The following is a 24,073-nucleotide window of genomic DNA, read 5'->3' on the forward strand; positions in this document are numbered from 1 at the left end:
ATAACATCATGTAAAAGGGATTGCATTTTAAATTCTCTTCGAATTCTTAATTTTTGACGCTAAGACATCAAGTAATCAACTAGGTGCCAATTTCGGGCATTTTGAGGGTGTTAATCCTTCCTCATACGTAACCGATTCCTAAACTCATTTCTTGGATTTTGTAGATCGAAAATTATCGTTTTAGTAAATATAACATTTTTATTAAAATGATTGAATTTCTAGGTGACCCAATCATACCTAATAAAAAAGATTGGTGGTGACTCCGTCTTCATTATTAAAATAAAATGTCGAGCTTCCAAAAAGGTTTCGGCAATGAGTGTAGTGAATTGACATATTAAATGTGTTTGTATGTGTATTTGAAATAATTATTTGAAATATTTCACATATAAACATAATTATATTTGAAATATCATACCCACAATGTAGATGAAAAACCAATGACATTTGAAATAATTATTTGATTTTATAATATTTGAAATCATCATACCCCACAATATATGTGGAGAAAATAAATATTTGATATATAAATATTATATATAAAGAAAAATATATCTAAAAAACTAGCTAATGTTTTTTTAAATCCACTTTATTAAATGATTTTATAAATAAAATAGAGATGAATTAAGAACAAAAAACTTGAAAACAATATACTTATTAATTATAAACATTAATTAAAAAAAACTTGAAACAACATGAAATAAAAAATACATATTAAAATGTTTATAAGAGGCCAATTAAACTTAAAACTCAAGGATGAAATCTCAATTATCTAACCACCTAACCAAAAGAGTTTATGTGTAAAAAAATATTAATTAAAAAAGCTTAAAACAACATGAAATAAAAAATACAAATGTGAGTAAGAGATGAATCAAACCTGAGACTTAAAAGGAAAAAATACTAACATTTAACCATCTGATCAAAATAGCTAAGTTATTAATTTTTAGTAAAAAAAACACGTCCTATAGGATGTATTTTCCTTTCACTCTCCAAAAAAAATAACTAAATCGGTATATTTAAAACAAATGGCACATTTTCTTTTTCTTTTTTTCAGCATATATACATAAAGATATATAAATGTTCCTACGTAATCCTCAAGCTTCATTGAAGCTAGCAAGAAAGAAAAGATTTCTCTGACCTTAATTTTCTAACTTTTTTATTGCTTTGCTAAGATGAGTTCAGTTGAAACTACAAAACCCCACACTGTATGCGTTCCATATCCATCACAAGGCCATGTTAGCCCCATGATGCAACTGGCTAAGTTCTTACATTCAAGAGGCTTTTTCATAACCTTTGATAACACTGAGTTCAACCATAGGTGCTTCATCCTGTCACATGGACCAGACTCTGTCAAGGGTCTGCCCAATTGCCAGTTCGAAACAATCCCAGACGGGCTTGACAAATTGCTCAAGACAGAACAAAAAAAAACTTTTATTTTATCTTTTAAACTTTCTTGTTGGTTTTCTCTCTAATATCAAATACTTACAAACTATTTATATGTTATTGTCCTTAAAAAAAACAAAAATATTAAAATCTAATAATAGCCATAAACCAATGACTCTTGACCTTTCATTCTCCTACAAAAAACTTCTAAATTAAACCCATTAAAATCACATTTAACGTTTAATCAACAAAACTCTCTCGTAAACTTAAATGCTTCTGCCATCCTTCATGTCGATTAATTTTTTGCAATTGTCAAGAAGTACCATCGATAGCAGTTTTGTGAAGATATCTGCGACCTGGTCCCGGCTTGCCACGTGCACTAATTTCACACTTCCTTCCTTTACATGATCTCGGATGAAGTGAAAATGAATGTCAATGTGTTTGCTTCTTTCATGATTCACTGGGTTCTTTGCTAACTCAATTGCTAATTTATTGTCAATTCGTATCTCAGTCGCACCGTGTTGTTGTTACTCCAACTCATCCAACAAATTTCTGAGCCATATAGCATGACACATACATCAAGACGCTGCCACATATTCATCTTCACATGTCGAGAGTGTCACAATTGGTTGCTCCTTTGAAAGCCAAGTAAACGCCGTGTTACCCATAAAGAACACGTATCTCGATATGCTTTTTCGATCGTCTAAGTCTCCGCACCAATCACTATCAGAATACCCAATCAACTTGTAATCTTCCATATTTGAATAAAAGAACTCGAGTGACACCGTTCCTTGGATGTACCATAGTATTCACTTCAACACCTTCCAACGTGAATAAACTGGCTCCTCCATGAACCGACTTTCAATGCCAACACTTAACGAAAGATCAGGCCTTGTGCAAGTGAGATAGCGAAGACTTCTCACCAAACTCCGGTATTTGCTCGCGTCGACTCGTTCTCCTCCATCAAATTTTGAGAGTTTTACACTTGGTTCCATTGGTGTTGATACCGGTTTGCAATATGTCATCTTGTACTTATTCAAAATTTCCTTTGCATACGCCTCCTGTGACACAAAAATACCTGTCTTTTCTTGTATTACCTTTAAACCCAGGAATAACTTCATCAAACCTAAATCTGTCGTCTCAAATTCCTGTGTCATTGTGCTCTTAAAATCTTGTATCATTTCACCATTATTCCCCATAAAAATGAGGTCATCAGCATAAAGAGCAACAAATAACATATTACCTCTATTCTTCTTCACGTAAAAGGCATGTTCATACGGACATTGTTTGAATCCGTTCTCCTTGAAGTATGTATCAATACGAGTATTCCATGTCTACGGTGCTTGCTTCAACCCGTAAAGTGCCTTATTCAATTTCAATACCTTCTTCTCTTCTCCACTTTTTATGTGCTCGGGTGGTTGTTCGATGTAGACTTTTTCTTGAGTACACCATTCAAGAATGCTGACTTGACATCCATTTGAAATATTGGCCATTTGAATTGAGCAGCTTGTGAAAAGAGCAATCAGATTATTCCCTCCTTTTGTTTGTATCCTTTTGCAACAAGTCGCGCCTTATACCGTTTTATCTCGCCTTGAGCATTCATCTTTCTCTTGAACACCCACTTCACACCAATGGGCTGACTTCCTTTCGGAAACTCCGTTAACTCCCATGTGTTGTTGCGGTCAATTGTTTTAATCTCCTCGTCCATGGCAGTTTGCCACTTCTTGTCTCACACCACCTCTTCAAAACCTATATTCTCAGAATCTGCCAAAAGACATACAATGTGTACCTTATTTGTTGAATCATACAAATCTTGTAAACTTCGCATTTTGGGTTATTGCGATTCATCTTCATCATCGATAGTTTCAGGATTTTTCGGTATGATTGTTGGTGTAGTGGTTGATCTCCATCTTTGATTATGACCTCCGTTGAGTTATTCCAATCCCAGTTGCTTGCTTCATTAACTTGTACATTACGACTCACCACAACCTTCTTACGTATCGGGTCGAGTAGCTTGTATCCTTTTGTTTTCTCATCATACCCAATAAAAATAAACCTTTTGCTTTTGTCTTTGAGCTTCGTTCTTCGCTGATCTGGCACATATGCATAGGCCTCACTATCGAATACTTTGAGATGAGAAACTGTCAGTTTTTGTCTGCTCCAATCCTCTTGTGGTGTTTGATCATTCAACTTCACATGTAGACACCGATTTTGCACATAGATGGCACATTGCACGGCTTCCGCCCAAAATTCCTTCGACATCTTCTTGCTCTTGAGCATTGATCGAACCATATTGAGAACAGTCTGGTTCTTCCTCTCTGTCACACCGTTTTGTTAGAGAGAGTACGGTGCGGTTAGGAATTGTCTTATGCCTTGCTCATCACAATACTTCATGAAAGCCGTCGAAGTATACTTGCCACCTCTATCGGATCGTACAAATTTGATGTGTCTACCTGCTAACTTTTCCACCATCACTTGGAATTTTTTAAACACCTCGAACGCCTTGGATTTTTATTTCAGAAAATAAACCCAAGTTTTTCGTAAGAAATCATCGATAAAGGAAATGAAATACCTTTTACCGCTAAAAGATTCGATGGAGATTGGTTCACATATGTCGGTTTGAATTAATTCGAGAGGTTATTTAGCCCGATATTCTGGCTTCTTTTGAAATAAAGTTCTGACGCTTTCCGAGCATACACTCTTCATAATATTTTCCCTCATAGTCCATGTCCGGTAGCCCGTGCACCATGTTCTTCTTTGCCAACTCATTTAGATCACCATAATGTAGGTGACCAAAATGGAGATGCCACATCGACGTCTTGTCTTCTATGTCAACTTGCAAACATTTTTCTTGAATGCTTCTCAAATTCAACTTTGTACATGCGATTTCTCCTTATTTCCACTCGAGCGACCAAACACCCTTGCTTATCTTTCAAGTGTAACACCCAGTTTTTCATAAGTACCGAATAACCTTTTTCCATGTATTGCCCCATACTCAACATGTTACTCTTGAGGTCTGGTACGTAATACACATCTTGGATAGACCCAACTAACCCATCCTTTTGTAAATAACAAACGGTACATTGGCTTTTTACGTCAACTTTCGACGCATCTCCAAACGACACATGTCCCGTTTCAACCTTTCGTATCTCTTTGAATAGGTGCTTGTGCCCGCACATAAGGTTGCTTGCACTCGTGTCAAGGTACCACACCATGTTGTTATTGGTGTTGAATTCGTTGTATGCCTCAAGAGAAAACCGTCTTTTGCCTCATCATCTTCCATGGTTAGGTTGGTTGTCTCTTCCACCTTTTTCAAGTCACGACATTCTTTCGCAAAATGCCCCGTCTTACCACAATTGTAACACTTATCAGAGTTGCAATCCTTCGCATAGTGACCATATTTACTACACTTGTAACACTCGATGTTGGAATAATTTGACCGACCGCCTCTTTCACGATTGCGTCTTCTTCCACGCCAATTTTTTTGGTTTGATTGCTCATTCTCCTCATAATGCCTTTCTTGACCGCAGCCTCTTCCACCGCGACCATTTCCTCGACCTTCACGGCCATGCCATCTACCTCAAAAGTTTTGAGAATAGAAAACCTTTTCATCTTTGATTGAAGTCTTAGTTTGAAGTGCTTGCTCGGATGTGTCCTCTTTTTTCTTCTTCTTACGTTGTTTATGTGCCTCGAGAAAACTGACGAGCTTATCGATTGTGAGCATTGCTCGATCCTTTGACTCTTCTATGACACATACGACATTCTCGAAACTGTTAGTTAACGACCTCAAAATCTTCTCCACAACTCGTGCATCTGTTAACGCTTCTCTGTTTTGGTTGAGTTGGTTCACCACGGTTTGAACATGCTAATGTAGTCAGAGACACCTTTCGATTCCTTCATCTTCACACCTTCCAACTCACCGCGAAGATTTTGAAGGCGGACTTGTTTAACCCAGTTGGCTCCTTTGTACACCTTCGTCAAAATGTCTCACGCTTCTTTTGAAGTTGTCGCACTCACAATCTTCTCAAAGCCCAACTCATCAACAGTTCGGAACACCATGTACAGTGCCGCCTTATCTTTCGATCATATCTCTTTCAACGTCTTATTTTGAGCCACCGTATATCCCGCGGTAGTTGCCAGTTCTACAAAACCTTATTGGACCACCTCTCAACCATCTTGAGACCCAAGAAAAGCTTTCATTTGGATGCTCAAATTGTCATAGTTCGCCTTCATTAGTCGAGGTAGCGGCACATTACTGGTCACACTCTCCATGGCTCGGATAACAAATTGACAAAGTGCTCAAGATAGAACTAAAAAAAAACTTTTATTTTAACTTCTAAACTTTCTTGTTGTTTTTCTTTCTCTAATATCAAATACTTACAAACTATTTATAGGCTATTGTCCTTCAAAAAAATTTGAAAATATTAAAATCTAATAATAACCATAAACCAATGACTCTTGACCTTTCATTCTCCTAAAAAAAACTTCTAAATTAAACCCATTAAAATCACATTTAACGTTTAATCAACAGGGCTGCCACCATCTGGTCGTGATGTAACTCAGGATGTTCCAGTTCTAAATGATTCGATACGAAAGAATTGTTTGGCACCATTTTTAGAGCTACTAGCTAAGTTAAACTCCTTGCCCCAAGTGTCCACTGTTGCTTGCATAGTTTCGGATAGAGTTATGAGCTTTGCTATTAAGGCTGCTGAATTACTTGGTACACCAGAAGTTTAGTTTTGGACTGCCTGAGCTTGTAGTTTCATGGGATATCTTCAATTCAGTGAACTGATTAAACGAGGCATTTTCCCATTCCAAAGTAAGTACTTTTTCCAGTCTCGATCAATCAACCACGCTTGTAATCCTCTCTCCTTAGCACTTGGAGTGTGCTTGAGTAAGAATATAAAGGGATGAAAGTAGGAAGTGAAAAAATGGAAAAAAATAAATAAATAAAATTTTAGAATGCTTAGTAGGAAAAAAAATAGCAAAATGGTCACTTTCTATTATAATATATAAAAATCAATCATTTCAAATAAGAATGATTAGAGAAGAGAAAATAAGAATGAAAGAGGAGAGAAGAGAAGAGAAAATGAGAATGAGAGAGATGTATATTAAGAAAAGGGATTCCAATAGGAAATGACAAATCAGATTTTTTTCTCCTTAAAAATTTAAATCAAACTAAAATTGTTAAATATCAGAAGGAAAAATATTTTTTGTCGTTCTCTTATTTAAAAGAGATAGGGATGACATAGAATCACAGTTCTATAGAATCCTTCCTTGTATATTAATTCAAATTTATACATTTTTCAAATGTTTTATTTTCTTCTTTTATTTTTCAACTTTACCAAACAAAGGAAAAAATAATTTTCTACCTCTCCAATTTTCTTTCCTCTCCATTTTCTTTCAACTCTACCAAGCAAAACCTTAGGATTCACTTGGCTTAGTGGAAAAATAAGAGTAAAAGAGAAAATGAAAAAGTGAAAAAAGGAAAGAAAATTTTGAGTGGTTGGTAAGTAAGAAAAACGAGAGAAAAAAATATATGAGAATGGTCATTTTTTACCCTAATGCATAAAAACAAATAATTCCAAGTTGAAATAGTAAGAGGAGAGAAAATGAAATATATATATTACTTCAAACTTATGTGTTTTTCAAAAAAAAATATTTTCTTTTTTACTTTCCTGATATTTTAATCACTTGAAATTTTATTCTAATTCTTGGTTTTTCAAAATTTATGTACCTTCTTTGGAATTTAATTTTGTTTTAGAGAATTAATTTCTCATAAATATGACAATGTGATTTAGTGGGAAAGATAATTTTTCAAGTAGATGAAAATGTAAAAAAAAAAAAGATTAAAACAAAATTATTCTAAATTTATTTTGGTTTGGGTATGAATCTATTAAAATAAATAAAATAATAAGTTGTAGCCTCCTTCCTTCTTCTTACTTGCCTTCTTGTTTGTAACACATTCTACTTCAATTGATTTTCTCTAGCACTTCAATTGATTATTTGAAAGTAATTTTTTTTAATTTTATTTTCAATATACAAATTTGATTATCTACATAATATATCCTCCACATATTATGCTTATTTTCTATTATTTTTTCTCTCTTTTTCTTTTGATATATTGTCAAAATAAGATTTCTTTAGCTAAAACATACAAAAACATCCTACTAAAATTAAATATGCCAATGTTGTTGGCTCAGCACTCACTTTACTCCCTCAACCTTCTAATAGTACTCCTCACCATCACAACACTAAAAGTGTTCAAAGTATTGATGTGTTTAACACCTCTTGTAAGGTAGGTCATTGTTGACATGGTCTAAAAATAACTAAAATTTTGACCCTTATCTTTTCTGTATATGTCAGATGAAACTTTTCTCAATGATGGAACTCTTGATAAACCTATCGATTAGGTCCCTGGACTGAGTAACATTCGCTTCAGAGATCTCTCCAGCTTTATAAGAGTGAACAATCCAAATGATATCATATTTGATTTCTTGAGCTCCGAAGCACAAAATTGCCTAAATGCTCCAGCAATCATCTTCAACACATTCGATGAGTTGGAACATGAAGTGTTAAAAGCAATCGCTGCCAAATTCCCTCGAGTTTATAAATTAGGACCACTTCATCTGCTTGCTAGGCACATACATGATGACCCGTCCAAGTCAATGAACTCAAGCCTATGGAAAGAAGATACAAGCTGCATTGAATGGCTTAACAAAAGGGAACCTAATTTAGTTGCGTATGTTAACTATGGAAGCATTACTTTCATATCGGAGAAGCATCTCAAGGAATTTGCATGGGAATTGGCTAACTCTAAGCACCTATTCTTATGGATCCTTAGACCAGATATCGTGATGGGTGATTCTGCAATTTTGGATGAAAAGTTCCTCGATGAGTGTTAAGGATCACTTAGCTAAGCGGTTAGTTAGTTAAAAAGCTGTTAATACAACTAAGAGTAGTTAGGAGCAGTTGGTAAAATGCCTATAAAAGCAAGTTTCTAATCTGAATGTAATTAAGCTAGTTCTCAAGATTCAACAATAAAAATCAATCTGAGATTACAAGTTTGTCATCTTCTTTATCAATCTCTTATTTTTTAGTCATCTATTTCATTAGTTTTACCTAGTTTCTAATATGGTATCAGAGCCCAATTTTGATCCTAGAACCTGTGGGTTATGGGCCCAATACGCTTACGATGTATTTTTTGAATTTCATCTAACATATTATGTAATAAAGGACATCAAGACCTGGGAAACTTTGCTGAAAGGCCATATTTGTGACGGGTTATATCACTTCCTGGTCCCTTCTGAAGCTCCGTTTGATGCTCATTCGAAGCTCTAAAATTCGATCGTGGCATGTCTTGTGCTTGCTTTGTGGCACAATCGTCTTGGCCACTCGTCTGTTTCTGTTGTTAATAACGTTTTACAAAAATGTAATATTGTTTTCAATAAATGCTGTGATGGTGGTATATGCATCGCGTGTCAAAAAGGAAAATCGCACAAATTGCCTTTTTCTATGTCAACGACTACGTATCAACCATTTGAATTGACTGTTTCTAATATTTGAGGACCTGGGGTAGTTGCATGTGAAAATAAGTGGTATTACGTAACATTTGTTGATGTATGCACTAGATTTACGTGATTTTATCGTCTTAGTCAGAAATCTCAGGCGATAGAATGCTTTATGCAATTTCAGCAGTTAATTAAAATGCGGTTTGGCAAGACCATCAAACAATTTCAGAGTGACTGGGGTAGAGAGTACTGGGCTTTTACAAGTGTCCTAGTGTCTCAAGGAATTGTTCATCGATTGATGTGCCTATATACTTCTGAACAAAATGGAGTAATTGAATGCAAACATCGTTACATTGTGCAAGTAGGCATCAGGCTTCTGGCCCAAGTAAATTTATCCATGGAGTACTAGGGGTATGCATTTTGCTATGCGGTTCATCTTATAAATCGCCTTCCCACTCTGGTTTTACACGAACAATCCCCCTTTAAGGCCCTATATGGTCAGGATCCCACCTATGACCACTTACGAGTTTTTGAATATTGCTGTTATCCTTACTTACGACTGTTTGTGACATATAAATTAGAATTTCAGTCACAACCTTCCACCTTCTTGGGCTATAGCACTCAACATAGGGGATATCAATGTCTTCTACCAAATGGTAAGATAGTTATTTCAAGACATGTAGTGTTTGATAAGACTAAGTTTTTGTCCTCTAAAGTTAACTACAAAGGTCTGGGTCTAAAGTATGGTATGACTGTATCAACAACTATTCCTATAGTTCGGAAAGTCTCCTCTCGCTCTGTGGCACCCTCTACAAGATCATCGGCTCTGTTATCTTCTTCAGGATCGTCTCCAACTGGTCTTAATGGTGTACATGAGTCTAGTTTTGACTAGTGATACTGTTGGATCGTCTCCGGCTGGTCTTACTAGTGCACATGAGCCTAGTTCTTCGACTGGTGATACTGTCGAGTTCGCATGGTTTATGGAAGATGCTCTCTCAACGTCCCATACTTCAAACCACATGCTAGCTGAAACCAACACTCATCCCGTGATGACTCGTACTAAGATAGGTATTTTCAAGCTTAAAGTTATATTCGTTGAAGCCATGGAACCATCCAAATTATGGAAGCTTTTTCTACTGCTGAGTGGCGAGTTGCTACCCAAGCAGAGTATGACGCTCTTATTCGTAACTCCACTTGAGAACTGGTTCCTCTACCACCAGATCGCAAGGTCATTGGGTGCAAATGGCTATTTAAGATTAAGAGAAATCCTGACAGTACCATTGCCAGCCAAACAGCCAGATTGGTTGCCAAATGGTGCTCCCAGGTTCCTGGTTGTGACTTCAAGGAAACTTTTAGATCAGTTGTAAAGCCTGCTACTATTTGGGTTATTCTGTCCATTGTTGTTTCTAGAGGATGGCCTCTTCGACAGGTAGATGTGAATAATGCATTTTTGAATGGTGAACTTGACACTGAAGTATTTATGCAACAACCTCCGGGTTATGTTCAGTATGGCTCGACTGGCCAGTAGCTTGTGTGTCGTCTGAAGAGAGCTTTATATGGTCTTCGTCAGGCCCCTCACTCCTAGTTTGAGAAGCTGGTTTTGTCATTTCAAGGTCTGATGGATCCTTGTTTGTTCGAGTCACGTCTGAGTCCACTCTCTATGTCTTGGTATATGTTGATGACATTATTATCAATAGAAGTCTGGCTACTACCATTGATTGGTTTTTTCTGTGACAGCCCTAATTTGACCCTAATTGGAAAGTGGTTTCGAGACCACAAAACCGAATTATAAAAATAATTAACTGTTAAATTCTGTGTTTATTATATGTGTAAATTCATGTGTGAAAGTTTCATGCTTTGATCCGGTTATTTGTATGTGAAATTTATAAGATAGGACTCATGTGATAAAACTTGAAAGTGTGATAGGTAAATTTTAAAGTACCAAATAATGCATGAAATGATGACATGAGGGATTTACATGTCAAATGGACCAATTTTGTTTAGTGGCCGACCATAAATGATGGTTGATGTATAATATATGTTTTATTTTAGTATTATAATAAGTGATGGCTTTATTTTTGAAATAAATTAATTAGTAAAACAATAAATGATGATAAAAAAATAGATGCTCAACATTCTTCTTGATTGCCGAATTTGGGAAAGAAAATATTGAAGAAGAAACCAAGGCATTCGGCCATGGCTATCCCAATTTAAGGTATGCATTGTGATTTTTTATTTTAATTGATTATGAGATTAAATTGGTAAGTACATAGTTTATTTAACCCATGGTTTAAATTCATGAATCAATGAACAAATGTCCATTCGGCAAAAGCTAAATTGGTGTTATTTTGATAAGTCTTTGGGAAGATGTTAGTTATTTGTTAAGTAGCTTAAATGATGGTTGAATGAGTAGAATTCATGGTTGAAAAGTACAAATTGAAATTTTCCGTATGAGTGTATATGCATTTTGGAAAGAAAAAAATGTTGTTGTTTAGTTGAGTTTTTATTTGATATATATATTTATTCGGTCAAAAGGGGGAGGAATAAGATGAATTTAAAATGTTGTGGTTTAATTCTTTTTAGTTGGTTAAATGATTGTGGTCATTGCCGAAAACAATTGTGTTAGGGGAAATAGGATTCAATATCGGTTTGATGAACTAAATAAATATATATATATTCGACTATATAGATTTGATGTGTACTTGAAAATATAATAAGCCTTGAGAGATTGTGCTTGTGTATGTGATCTAAATGTTTAATGAATATTAGGCTAAAAGGATTAAAAGGTTAAGTCATAAGAAAATTTGAGTGATATTCATATTTGGACATTAGGGTTATATGAACTTTGGTTATTTGAGATATGTGTTATGTGAACTATTTATTTGATATACATAATCGGTCATTGTTTGGCAATAATGTAACCTATGTGTAATTTGCTACAATTGATCATGAGATGGAATTTGTATATGAAAGCTAAGTTTGAGTGGTTAGGGCCGAATGGGATATATAAGATATTAAAGCAAGTTATAATTATATATTGGTGTATACGTGCTTGAATTCGGTTAGATATGGTCATGGTATGAGTTTAGTAGGGTTAATATCTTAAAATTGAATGGAGTTTTATTTAACCTCATATGTCGTGTGCGTTAAAATAGTTGATGATTTGGGTGTTATTATATGCATTTATGCTAAGGATTTTTCAGCTATGTTTTATATCTATGAAATGATTATAATGGATAATTTAAGAGTAATTTTGGCTTGTTAAATATATGGTACGTGTATGACAAATTGTATAAACATGATGTATTGAAGTTACCCTATAAGATCGAAATGGGTAATTAAATTATTGGTGTGTATGTATTTTTATTCATTGTAACTTGGCATGTGAAATGGGTGTATGATAGTTAATATGTGTGCTTAAGGTGATGTGATAAAATAATTAGGTATATGGTTTGGTTTCATTATTGAATATAAGGGTTAAATGCTTTAAAAGGCCTTTGATGTTCGAAATGATTAAACAAATTCATTTGTTTAAATTAAGCTCAAGAGCAAAGAGGAACTAGACCAGATAAGGGAAAGGAGAAAGCGAACGAATAGCCTATCCGCAACTGTTCAAAAATATCCGAGGTAAGTTTTGAGTAATTACAGTTATTAGATAATGGATGTAATGAGATAAGCATGATAAATGAATTGCAATCTATTGTCTCTACTTGAATAAGGTTGTTTAATAAATAACTTAAGTATATGGAATGTAATCGAATGGATATTAGGAGTTAAGTTGAGGTAGTGAAATGGTTATGTGTTCTTGCATAAAAGTGTTGAATCGAAAGTTATATTGAAAGTGTGCTTTCGTTGTGTGCTCATACTCGAATGAAGAAAGTGAAGTACAAATGTGATATGTTATATGAGCCGAATTATCATATGGCTAAATATGCTTAGCTCTCGATATATTAAATATCCGGGTTAAATCCCGCAGGCTTCGTGCTGGTAATGTATATCCGGTTTAAATCCCGCAGGCTTCGTGCTGGTAATGTATATCCGGGTTAAATCCCGCACGCTTAGTGCTGGTACTATATCCAGGCTTAAAGTTTCGCAGACTTTGAGCTAGTAACTGGATTCGGGTTTTGAAACCTAGCAGGCTTAACGCCGGCGATTCGAATGAGATTACAAATTCAAATGTTCAAAGTAAACTATTATCGAATATATATGATACATGGTAATGACAAGGTACGTATTATGTACTGTTATGTGAATTGATTGCAAAGTGAGTCATTAGTATCAAACAACGATATAACTATGTGAATGATTAATATATCTATGAATAAGAGAAATCACCTATTCGATCGATGTCTGCCATTATATGAAAATATGTGAAGTAAATTAGTTGTATGAACCATAAAGTAAAGTGAAGCATGTGCTGAAAATTTCTTTGTGTATTTATATTCGGCCAATAGTCTTTATGTGTGGTATACTTGTGTATATTTGGCCTAGTGATTGTAATTAGAATACGAATTTGGTAATATTCATTGTTCGATTTAAATGACATGTTTTAATTGTTGAAATGCTTAAAACTTACTAAGCCTTGAAAGCTTACTCTGTTTCTTATCTCTCTGTTTTATAGATTGTTGATTTTGGCCACCGACTCGGGGATCGTCAGCAGTTCATCGTACTATCGATCTTGTTGGTACAGTTATATTTTGGTCTCGATATGGCATGTATAGGTTGGACTTTTGATAAAATATGTTTTGTAATTATAAATATTTTGGCCGTATGAAAATGGCATTTATAACTTATAAATCTGTATGTATTCAGTTCGATTTTTGCTTTTGTTGATAGATTATGTGATTGAAAAATTAAATTTTCAGCTTGGTAATACCTCATAGCCTAAACCGGCGATCAGACTCGGGCTAGGAGTGTTACATTTTATTGGTACCAGAGCTACGGTTTAGTCGATTCTAGGATTAAAGTAGCGTTTATGAGTCTAGCTATACATGCCATATAGTATTAATACGATAGTATGATGAATTTTGATAGTTAAAAATGTATTTTCGTATAGTAATAGATCCCGATCCCAATCGAGCCGTAGCTGATGATTTTGAGAGTGTAGCGCCTGCTCCCGCGCATGAGACAGCGCCGATGGACTCTCAACCTATTGCAAGCAATCAGAATGACGAGGCTAGACAGGCTTTTTATAGTGTGATGAATGATTGGTTCAACCAATACATTCGAACTAATACGGCTGTTCTACAACCCCCACTCCCGAATAATACGCCCCCTGCACCTACAATACCTCCGGTAATTGATCAGACGAGGTTAAATAAGCCTCCGGTCGACAGAATCAGAAAGTACGAGGCTACTGAATTTAAAGCTACAGATAGTGATGATACCGAGCAAGCTGAATTTTGGTTGGACAACACTATTCGGGTACTCGATGAACTATCTTGCACACCCGATGAATGTCTGAAGTGTGCTATATCTTTGCTACGTGATTCTGCCTATTATTGGTGGAATACATTGGTTTCTTTTGTACCCAGAGAGCGGGTGACGTGGGAGTTCTTCCAAACTGAATTTCGAAAAAAGTATATCAGTTAGAGGTTCATCGATCAGAAACGAAAAAAATTTCTTGAGCTTAAACAAGGTTCCATGTCAGTTACTGATTATGAACGAAAGTTTGTCAGACTTAGTAGATATGCTCGGGAATGTGTATCGTCTGAGGCTATTATGTATAAACGTTTTGAAGATGGGCTGAATGAAGATATAAAAATGTTTGTTGGCATTCTGGAAATACGAGAGTTCGTAGTACTTGTCGAGCGAGCTTGCAAAGCCGAAGAACTTAGTAAAGAAAAAAGGAAAGCTGATGTCGAAATTGGAAAATTTCATAAAAGATCTTCAGGAAAGTCTTTTTAACAATCATCGAAGAAAATTCGAAATGATTCAGGCCGATCAAAGAATACTTCGGGTTTTTCCAAACGAGACCATAATCGACCCCCTGTGAGTACACAAGCCACTTCAGTTGCCAGTGTTGGAAATGATCGACGGGATAGGACCGAGTGTAAGTATTGTGGAAAATGGCATTCATGGAGCTGTAGATTTCATGACCGCTCCTGTTATAAACGCGGATCAGCCGACCATTTCATTAAAGACTGCCCGAGATTATCCGAGCAAAATGTGAACCAGAGTGGGAAACCGAGTACTACAGCACGAGGTAGACCACCTAGGAATTCGGGGAATGCTAGTGGCAGTCAGAGAGGGTCTAGAGATGTTACAACCAGATCCGAGGCTCGTGCTCCTACTAAAGTTTATGTTATACGCGCACGCGAGGATGTTTCTTCGCCTGATGTTATTACCGGTACTTTCACTCTCTTTGATACTGATGTGATTGCTTTGATTGACCCTGGTTCTACTTATTCATATGTATATGAGACTTTAGCATCCAGTAAGACTCTACCTGTTGAGTCTACTGAGTTCGTAATCCGAGTGTCAAATCCCTTGGGTCAATTTTTGTTAGTCGACAAAGTGTGCAGGAAATGTCCCCTAATAATTCGAGGTTCCTGTTTTCCGGCCGATTTGATGCTTTTACCGTTTAATGAATTTGATGTTATTCTCGGTATGGATTGGTTGACCGTTCATGATGCAGTTGTGAATTGCAAAAGAAAGACTATTGATTTGAGATGTGCAAATGATGAGATAATCCGAGTTGAGTCTACTAATAAGAACGGGTTACCAGCAGTTATATCCTCGATGTTAGCTCAGAAATATATCAAAGAGGGGTGCGAAGCGTATCTTGCGTACGTACTTGATAGTAAAAAATCAGAAAAGAAGCTTCAATCAGTATCAGTGGTTTGTGAATATCCAGATGTTTTTCCCGAGAAATTGCCAGAGTTACCACCTGTTCGGGAGGTAGAGTTTAGTATCAAACTTATACCTGGGACGACACCAATTTCGATAGCTCTGTACCGTAATGCACCAACGGAACTGAAAGAATTGAAAATTCAGTTGCAAGAGTTGACGGATGGAGGGTTCGCTCGATCGAGTTTCTCACCTTGGGGTGCAGCAGTATTGTTTGTGAAAAAGAAGGATGGAACCATGAGATTGTGCATCGACTATCGTCAGTTGAATAAAATGACGATAAAGAATAAATATATGTTACCGCGTATTGATGATTTGTTTGATCAGCTGAAGGGAGCTTCAGTGTTTTCAAAGATAGATTTGAGATCGTGTTATTATCAGTTGCGAGTTTGAGACTCAGATATACCTAAAACTGCTTTCAGAATGAGATACGGCCACTACGAGTTCTTAGTGATGCCGTTTATGCTTACTAATGCCCCTGCAGTATTTATGGATTTGATGAACAGAATTTTCAGGCAGTATTTGGACCGGTTTGTAGTTGTGTTTATAGATGACATCTTGATTTATTCACGTGATGAAACTGAACACACCGAGCACCTGAGATTAGTGTTGCAGATTTTACGGGATAAGCAGTTATATGCTAAGTTCAGTAAATGTGAGTTCTGGTTGAGAGAAGTTAACTTTTTGGGACATGTAGTATCCGCATCACGTATTCGAGTTTATCCGAGCAAAATTTCAGCCATACTTGATTGGAAGCCCCCGAGAAATATTACTGAAGTTTGGAGCTTTTTGGGACTTGCTGGTTACTACAGACGGTTTGTAAAAGGTTTCTCGATTATAGCCACACCAATGACGAAGCTAATTCATAAAGATATTAAGTTCAAATGGTCAGAAAAGTGCCAGAAAAGTTTCGACCAACTGAAAACGCTTTTGAGGGAAGCCCCAGTGTTAGTACAGCCCGAATCCGGTAAAGAGTTTGTCATTTACAGTGATGCGTCCTTACATGGGCTGGGTTGTGTTTTGATGCAAAAGGGCCGAGTTGTAGCTTACACATCGAGGCAATTGAAGCCACATGAGAAAAACTATCCGACTTATGATCTCGAATTAGCTGCCATAGTTTTTGCTTTAAAAATATGGCTACATTACTTGTTCGGTGAAAGATGTCATGTATATTCGGATCATAAAAGCCTCAAATATTTAATGACTCAAAAAGATTTGAATCTGAGACAATGACGTTGGCTTGAATTGTTGAAAGATTATGATCTTGTTATTGACTATCACCCTAGAAAGGCTAACATGGTTGCCGATTCTTTGAGTCACAAAACACTGTTTGCTTTGCGAGAGATGAATGTTCACTTGTCCGTTTCATCCGATAATGTATTAGTAGCAGAATTAAAAGCCAAACCGTTATTGATTCATCAAATATGTGAAACTCAGAAAGTTGATGATGAATTGATGGCTAAACGAACTGAATGTGTTTCGAATGTGGATTCAGAGTTTCAAATTGACGACAACGATTGTTTGAGGTTCAGAAGTCGATTGTGTATTCCAAGAAATTCAGAACTTATTTCGATGATTTTGAACGAAGCTCATAATAGCCGAATGTTGATCCATCCTGGTAGCACGAAAATGTACAACGATCTGAAATGTCAGTTTTTGTGGCCTGGTATGAAACGAGACATTTCTGACTTTGTTTCGAAGTGTTTGGTATGTCAACAAGTGAAAGCGAAACATCAAGTGCCTTCAGGATTACTTCAGCCGATCATGATACCCGAATGGAAATGGGATCGAGTCACGATGGATTTTGTATCTGGGTTGTCATTGTCGTCAAGCAAGAAAGATGCGATCTGGGTTGTTGTTGATAGATTGAAAAAGTCGGCTCATTTTATTTTCGTACGTACGGATTATTCACTTGACAAACTAGCTGAGTTATATGTTTCTCATATTGTGAAGTTACACGGGGTACCTATTTTTATTGTGTCGGATAGAGATCCGAGATTCACATCGCAATTCTGGAGGAAGTTGCAAGAAGCATTGGGTACCAAGTTGCATTTTAGCACCACTTTTCATCCCCAGACTGATGGTCAATCCGAGCGGATCATTTAGATAATCGAGGATATGTTGAGATGTTTTATCCTTGAGTTTAGTGGTTCATGGGAACGATATTTGCCTTTGATTGAATTCGCTTACAACAATAGTTTTCAATCAAGCATTAAGATGGCACCTTACGAGGCTTTGGACGGTCGTAAATGCCGTACACCGTTGTTTTAGACCGAGCTTAGTGAAAGTAAAATGTTCGGGGTTGATTTGGTTAAAGATGCTGAGCAGAAAGTAAAAGTAATCCGTGAAAGTCTGAAAGCAGCTTCAGATCGTCAGAAATCGTATGCAAATTTAAAGTGAAAAGACATTGAATATCAAGTCGGAGACAATGTGTTTCTTAAAGTTTCACCTTGGAAAAAGGTGCTCAGATTTGGTCGTAAGGGCAAATTGAGTCTGAGGTTCATCAGGCCGTATGAAATATTCGAACAAGTTGGGCCGGTCGCATACAGATTGATTTTACCCCCTGAGCTTGAAAATATTCATAACGTTTTTCATGTTTCGATGATTCGACGTTATAGATCCGATCCATCACACATAATTAATCAATCAAGGGTCGAAATTCAAACTGATTTGAGTTACGAAGAAGAACCAGTTCATATTTTGACTCGTGAAGTAAAAGAACTACGAAATAAGAAAATCTCATTAGTGAAGATACTGTGGCTTAAGCATGGGGTTGAAGAAGCTACTTGGGAACTAGAAGACTCTATGAAGGATAGATATCCTAACTTATTCACTGGTAAGATTTTCGGGGACGAAAATTTCTTTAGTGGGAGAGAGTTGTGACAGCCCTAATTTGACCCTAATTGGAAAGTGGTTTCGGGACCACAAAATCGAATCATAAAAATAATTAACTGTTAAATTCTGTGTTTATTATATGTGTAAATTCATGTGTGAAAGTTTCATGCTTTGATCTGGTCATTTGTATGTGAAATTTATAAGATATGACTCATGTGATAAAACTTGAAAGTGTCATAGGTAAATTTTAAAGTACCAAATAATGCATGAACTGATGACATTAGGGATTTGCATGTCAAATGGACCAATTTTGTTTAGTGGCCGACCATAAATGATGGTTGATGTATAATATATGTTTTATTTTAGTATTATAATAAGTGATGGCTTTATTTTTGAAATAAATTAATTAGTAAAACAATAAATGATGATAAAAAAATAGATGCTCATCTTTCTTCTTAATTGCCGAATTTGGGAAAGAAAATATTAAAGAAGAAACCAAGGCATTTGGCCATGGCTATCCCAATTTAAGGTATGCATTGTGATTTTTTATTTTAATTGATTATGAGATCAAATTGGTAAGTACATAGTTTATTTAACCCATGGTTTAAATTCATGAATCAATGAACAAATGTCCATTCGGCAAGTGCTAAATTGGTGTTATTTTGATAAGTCTTTGGGAAGATGTTAGTTATTTGTTAAGTAGCTTAAATGATGGTTGAATGAGTAGAATTCATGGTTGAAAAGTACAAATTGAAATTTGTCGTATGAGTGTATATGCATTTTGGAAAGAAAAAAATGTTGTTGTTTAGTTGAGTTTTAATTTGATATATATATTCATTCGGTCAAAAGGGGGAGGAATAAGATGAATTTAAAATGTTGTGGTTTATTTTTTTTTAGTTGGTTAAATGATTATGGTCATTACCGAATACAATTGTGTTAGGGGAAATAGGATTAAATATCGGTTTGATGAACTAAATAAATATATATATTCGACTATATAGATTTGATGTGTACTTGAAAATATAATAAGCCTTGAGAGATTGTGCTTGTGTATGTGAACTAAATGTTTAATGAATATTAGGCTAAAAGGAGTAAAAGGTTAAGTCATAAGAAAATTTGAGTGATATTCATATTTGGACATTACGGTTATATGAACTTTGGTTATTTGAGTTATGTGTTATGTGAACTATTTATTTGATATACATAATCGGTCATTGTTTGGCAATAATGTGACCTATGTGTAATTTGCTACAATTGATCATGAGATGGAATTTGTATATGAAAGCTAAGTTTGAGTGGTTAGGGCCAAATGGGATATATAAGATATTAAAGAATGTTATAATTATATATTGGTGTATACGTGGTTGTAATTAATCCTCTACTTGAATTCGGTTAGATATGGTCATGGTATGAGTTTAGTAGGGTTAATATCTTAAAATTGAATGGAGTTTTATTTAACCTCATGTGTCCTGTGCGTTAAAATAGTTGATGATTTGGGTGTTATTATATGCATTTATGCTAAAGATTTTTTAGCTATGTTTTATATCTATGAAATGATTATAATGGATAATTTAAGAGTAATTTCGGCTTGTTAAATATGTGGTACGTGTATGAAAAATTGTATAAACATGATGTATTGAAGTTACCCTATAAGATCGAAATGGGTAATTAAATTATTGGTGTGTATGTATTTTTATTCATTGTAACTTGGCATGTGAAATGGGTGTATGATAGTTAATATGTGTGCTTAAGGTGATGTGATAAAATAATTAGGTATATGGTTTGGTTTCATTATTGAGTATAAGGGTTAAGTGCTTTAAAAGGCCTTTGATGTTCGAAATGATTAAACAAATTCATTTGTTTAAATTAAGCTCAAGAGCAAAGAGGAACTAGACCAGATAAGGGAAAGGAGAAAGCGAACGAATTGCCTATCCGCAACTGTTCAAAAATATCTGAGGTAAGTTTTGAGTAATTACAGTTATTAGATAATTAATGTAATGAGATAAGCATGATAAATGACTTGCAATCTATTGTCTCTACTTGAATAAGGTTGTTTAATAAATAACTTTAGTATATGGAATGTAATCGAATGGATATTAGGAGTTAAGTTGAGGTAGTGAAATGGTTATGTGTTCTTGCATTAAAGTGTTGAATCGAAAGTTATATTGAAATTGTGCTTTCGTTGTGTGCTCATACTCGAATGAAGAAAGTGAAGTACAAATGTGATATGTTATATGAGCCGAATTATCATGTGGGTAAATATGCTTAGCTCTCGATATATTAAATATCCGTGTTAAATCCCGCAGGCTTCGTGCTAGTAATGTATATCCAGGTTAAATCCCGCAGGCTTCGTGCTGGTAATGTATATCCGGGTTAAATCCCACAGGCTTCGTGCTGGTAATTTATATCCGGGTTAAATCCCGCAGGCTTCGTGCTGGTACTATATCCGGGCTTAAAGTTTCGCAGGCTTTGAGCTAGTAACTGGATTCGGGTTTTGAAACCTAGCAGGCTTAACGCCGGCGATTCGAATGAGATTACAAATTCAAATGTTCAAAGTAAACTATTATCGAATATGTATGATACATGGTAATGACCAGGTACGTATTATGTACTGTTATGTGAATTGATTGCAAAGTGAGTCATTAGTATCAAACAACGATATAACTATGTGAATGATTAATATATCTATGAATAAGAGAAATCACCTATTCGATCGATGTCTGCCATTATATGAAAATATGTGAATTAAATTAGTTGTATGAGCCATAAAGTAAAGTGAAGCATGTGCTGAAAATTTCTTTGTGTATTTATATTCGGCCAATAGTCTTTATGTGTGGTATACTTGTGTATATTTGGCCTAGTGATTGTAATTAGAATACGAATTTCGTAATATTCATTGTTCGATTTAAATGACATGTTTTAATTGTTGAAATGCTTAAAACTTACTAAGCCTCGAAAGCTTGCTCTATTTCTTATCTCTCTGTTTTATAGATTGTTGATTTTGGCCACCGACTCGGGGATCGTCAGCAGTTCATCGTACTATCGATCTTGTTGGTACAGTTATATTTTGGTCTCGATATGGCATGTATAGGTTGGACTGTTGATAAAATATGTTTTCTAATTGTAAATATTTTGGCCGTATGAAAATGGCATTTATAACTTATAAATCTGTATGTATTCAGTTCGATTTTTGCTTTTGTTGATAGATTATGTGATTGAAAAATTAAATGTTCAGCTTGGTAATACCTCATAGCCTAAACCGGCGATTGGACTCGGGCTAGGGGTGTTACATTTTCAATTGCTGAATGATAAGTTCTTGCTCAAGGACATGGGTGATCTATACTTTTTTATTGGGAATGAAGTTACTCGATCCTCTACAGGGAGTTTACATATTTGTCAGGCTAAATACATATGTGATATTCTTGACTGAGCATCTATGGCAAATGTAAAGAGTGTTAACACTTAGATGGTAAGCTCGTCTGCTATATCCAAAGAAGATGGTGAGTGCTTAGAGGATCCAACTGAATATAGGAGCCTTGTGGGTACACTACAGTACGTTGTACTTACACGTCCAGATATTGCGTACGCTGTAAACCGGATATGTCAATTTATGCACAAACCTACCATTGTTCACATGGCTGCTCTAAAATATTTTTTGTGGTATCTGAGTGGCACCATTGATTCTGGGTTGTTTTTCGACCCTCTAATCGACTATCTCTGAATGCGTATGTCAACGTGAACTGGGGGTTAGATTTTGACGACCGCTGGTCCACTTTAGGGTATGTGTCTATTTCAAGACCGCTCCAGTCTCGTAGGGGTCTAAGAAGCAGCAAGTGGTCTCTAGGTCTACAGCTGAGACAGAATGCAGGAGTCTTGCCATATCCACTAGTGAGGTTAACTGGTTACTGTCCCTACTTCAAGAACTACAGCTTAAGTTAGATGATACTCTTAATGTTTGGTGTAATAGCTCTGATGCAGTCGCTGTTGCGGCTAATCCTGTATTACATTCTAAGTTCAAGCAAATTAAGCTGGACTTGTTCTTTATACTTGAAAAAGTAGCGGATGGGTCAATTATTGTTGGTGAGGTTCCAGCTTGTGACCAAGTTGCTGATATTTTCACCAAGCCATGACATTTTTTACGCGTTTTCGAACTCTTCTCTGGGTCTTACCCGTCAGAAAGCTGGGTAAATGTTAAGGATCACTTAACTAGGCTATTAGTCAGTTAAAAAGTTGTTAACACAGCTAAGAGTAGTTAGGAGCAGTTGGTAAAATACTATAAAATAGGTTTCTAATCTGAATGTAATTAAGCTAGTTTTCAAGATTCAACAATAGAAATCAATCTGAGATTACAAGTTTGTCATCTTCTTTATCAACATCTTATTCTTTAGTCATCTATTTCATTAGTTTTACCTAGTTTTTAATAAGGAGATTATGGATAGAGGGCTGGTAACAAGCTGGTGCAACCAATATCAGGTTCTTTCACATTCTTCAATTGGTGTTTTTTTGACACATTGTGGGTGGAATTCTACCGTTGAAACCATATCAGGAGGCTTGCCAATAATTTGTTGGCCATTTTTATTGATCAACAAACCAATTTTCGCTATGCTTGCATTCATTGGGGTATTGGCATGGAGGTGGATCATGATGTGAAGCGAGAGAACATAGAGTTTTTAGTTAAGGAAATGATGGAAGGTGAGGAAGGAAAGAAAAAGAAAGAAAAAGGTATTGGAATGGAAGAAAAAAACCAAAGAAGCAGTTGAAGTTAGGGGATTATCTTACATTTCTTCTGACAAATTTATTAAGGAAGCTTTCAAACATGGTTAACTGGAAATAGTATTTTCAGTGGGGAATTACGTAAATAATGAATGGGGACCATTCGATGTCTATTTCTGTTTTTTTCTCTATTTTTTCCTTTATAAGTGAATGCAGTTGTGTAAGGTATGTATTAGTATGTATTTGAAGCTCGTATTCACTGTATTAGGGTATAGATATTAATCAGGCCCACCTTATTATGAATGTGATTAACTCAAGTTTCATTCAAAGCTTTTATAAAGATATTTTCTAATGAATCTTCAGTTTTAATATAACCTGTAAAAATTATAGGAAGTATGCAAGGAACACAATTAAGAAGTTTGGATTAGAAAGAGCTAAGCCAGCAATGACTCCTATGCCACCAAGTAAGAAAATTAACAGATGCAAAAGGGGTGCCACTATTTCTAGCACTTAGAGGAGTATGATAAGAAGTTTATTGTATCTAACTACAAGCAAGCCTCATTTAAGCTTCAGTGTGGGTGTTTGTGGTATCCCCAAAGAGGCAACATGTAAAGGATGTAAAACACATCATCAAGTATGTTCTTGATACACTTGATTTTGTGATATGAATGTCTAAAGATAGTGCAATGATTTTGGTTAGGTATAGTGATGCAAATTAGGCAGGTAATGTAGATGATCGAAAGAGCACATCTGGAGGCTATTTTTACCAATCCAATCTTGTATCT

The 24,073-nt window shown here is 35.5% G+C and overlaps 1 pseudogene; it reads left to right on the plus strand.

Moving 5' to 3' along the window:
• The first annotated feature begins 1,169 nt into the window (after positions 1-1,169).
• Positions 1,170-23,399, plus strand: LOC107934621 (linamarin synthase 2-like; annotated as a pseudogene).
• Positions 23,400-24,073: the final 674 nt, after the last annotated feature.

The sequence above is a fragment of the Gossypium hirsutum genome, chromosome A02, assembly GCF_007990345.1.
Source record: "Gossypium hirsutum isolate 1008001.06 chromosome A02, Gossypium_hirsutum_v2.1, whole genome shotgun sequence".
Taxonomy (NCBI): Eukaryota; Viridiplantae; Streptophyta; class Magnoliopsida; order Malvales; family Malvaceae; genus Gossypium; species Gossypium hirsutum.